This window comes from Vulpes lagopus, chromosome 6 (genome assembly GCF_018345385.1).
Source record: "Vulpes lagopus strain Blue_001 chromosome 6, ASM1834538v1, whole genome shotgun sequence".
NCBI classification, from domain to species: domain Eukaryota; kingdom Metazoa; phylum Chordata; class Mammalia; order Carnivora; family Canidae; genus Vulpes; species Vulpes lagopus.
Genome location: NC_054829.1, coordinates 100,668,924 through 100,672,020, shown reverse-complemented (window position 1 = coordinate 100,672,020; position 3,097 = coordinate 100,668,924).

Genomic DNA, 3,097 nt, shown 5'->3' with positions numbered 1-3,097 from the left:
TCTCAAACAATCTTAATCTTTCACCTAAAGGACTAGAAATATAACAAATAAAACCTAAAACCAGCAGAATTAAGGAAATAATAAAGACTAGAGCAAAAACCAATGTTATAAAAACTATAAAAAACAATAAATCAGTAAAACCAAGAACTGGTTCTTTGAAAAAGAATCAGTAATATTGATAACTCTAGTCAGATTATCAAGGAAAAAAAAAGGAGAAAGCACTCAAATTAATAGAATTACAAATGAGGGAGGAGAAATAACAACCAATGCCACAGAGATCCAAATAATCATAAGAGAATATTATGAAAAACTATATGCCAACAAGTTGGACAACCTAGAAGAAATGAATTCCTAGAAACATATAAGCTGCCAAAACTGAAACAGCAAGAAATAGAAGATTTGAACAAACCAATAAACCAGCAAAGAAATTGAGTCGGGAATCCAAGACCTTGCAACAAACAAAAGTCCAGGACTAGAAAGCTTTACAGGTGAATTCTGTCAAGCATTTAAAAAAGAGTTAATACCTATTCTTCTCAAACTACTCCAAAAAATAAAAAGGGAAAGAAACCTTCCAAATTCATTCTATGAAGCCAACATTATCCTGATACCAAAACCAGGTAAAGATACTACCAAAAAAAGAAAGCTACTGGCCAATATCCCTGATGAACACAGATGCAAAAATTCTCAACAAAATACTGGCAAAACGAATTTAATAATACATTTTTAAAAATCACTCACCATGATCAAGTGGGATTTATTCCTGAGATTCAAGTGTAGTTCACAGTCTCAATGCTGTAGTAATCAAAACAGTGTGGTACTGGCACAAAAATAGATACATAGATCAATAGAACAAAATAGAAAATCTAGAAATAAGTCCACAATTATAGGGTCAATTAATCTTCAACAAAAGAGGCAAGAATATACAATGGGTAAAAGACAGCTTCTTCAATACGTGGTGTTGGGAAAACTGAACAGTAACACGTAAAAGAATGAAACTGGACCACTTTCTTCTACCACACACAAAAACAAATTCAAAATGGATTAAAGACCTAAATGTGAGACCTGAATCACAAAAACCCTGGAAGAGAACAGAGGCAGTTACTTCTTTGACATCAGCCATAGCACTTCTTTCTAGATATGTCTCCTGATGCAAGGGAAGCAAAAGTACAAATAAACTATTGGGACTATATCAAAATAAAAATCTTCTACGCAGTGAAGGAAACAACCAACAAAACTAAATGGCAACATACAAAATGGGAGAAGACATTTGCAAATGACATATCCAGTAAAGAATTAGAATCCAGAATATACAAAGAACTTATACAACTCAACACCCCAAAAATAAATAATCCAGTTAAACAATGGGCAGAAGACATGAACAGACATTTCTCCAAAGACAATATACAGATGGCCAACGGATACATGAAAAGATGCTCACTATCACTCATCATTAGGGAAATGCTAATCAAAACTACAACAAAATATCACCTCACTCTTGTCGGAAAGGCTAAAACCAACAACACAAGATACAACAGATGTTGGTGAGGATATGGAGAAAAAGGAACCATCTTACATGGTTGGTGGGAACACAAATTAGTGCAGCCACTCTGGAAAACAATATGGAAGCTCCTCAAAAAGTTAAAGAACTATCCTAAGATCCAGCAATTGCATTACTTGATATTTACTCAAAAAATACAAAACAATTATTTGAAGGGATACATGCACCCCATTGTGTTTATAGCAGCATTATTGACAATAGCCAAATTATGGAAGCAGCCCAAGTGTCCATCAGTTGATGAATGGATAAAGAAGATGTGATTGGTATACACACACACACACACACACACACACACACACACACACCATAGAATATTACTCAGCCATAGAAAATGAAAAAGAATGAAATCTTGCCACTTGCAATGACATAGATGGAGCTAGAGAGTATAGTGCTAGATGAAAGAAGTCAGTCAGGGAAAGATAAATACCATATGATTTCACTCATATGCGGAATTTAAGAAACAAAACAATCAAGCAAAGGGAAACAAGAGAGAGAGAAATCAAGAAACATTCTAATTATAGAGAACAAACAGATGGCTAGTAGAGGGGAGGTCAGTGGGGGATGGGTTAAACAGGTGATGTGCACAGGGTGATGTATGAAAGTGTTGAATCACTATAGTATATACCTGACACTGATATAACACTGCATGTTAACTAACAAGGATCAAAATAAAAACTTTTAAAATCTATGGGAAAAAATGGCCTCTTCCTTGAACTCTTGCCTATTGAAGTGTCTGAAGGCACATTTCTTCTTGACAACTGTCATTCACCTAGAATACAGAGAGATATCCTATATCCTATGCTAGCTGTCAGAGGCTAGAGTTCTGTTTTGAGTATAATATTAGCTCAAAACCTTAATGTTTAGACCCACTTGATTTGGGACATGAGCTATGCTGCATTTTTTATGACTAAAATTAGCATATTAACTTTCTTGCTTAGAATAAATGCCCACCCTCTCTTCGGAACAGACTGGGTTTTTGAGTGTCCAGATAAAACACATTTTTCACAAAAGTCTAAACCAGAAATGCCATATTTTGTCAAACAGTTCAATGGACTAAAGAATCAAAGCATGTGTATATTTAAATATATATATATATATATATATATATATATATATATATAGCATTTTGTACATCAGTAATATAGGTTATATCCTTTATGTCTACAATGAGAATGGACAGAGTTGAGAGAGAAGTGATGCACTTGTTAGGAGGATATCTTGCATTCATTCATTGATTCATTTAATCAACAAAATATTTATTGAGAACTTTAATAGCTAGTGCTAGGTTCTGTGGATTATTAATGGGAAGAGGTGGAAAAGGTGTAGGGGAATCACACTGAAAAGGAAAAAAGTTAAGAAACCTAATCTAGACTCCCAAAACTCCACAAGCCCCAGTCTTTTACAGAGGAAACACATGCTTGAGGCTGCTGATGAATTGTTTGCTTCACAGTGCTTATGGGACTATAAAAGCTGCTTCTGAAATAACTGGATCTCTATTGTGAATGACCTTGTGTGTTTTCTTGCTCATCTCAGAATCTA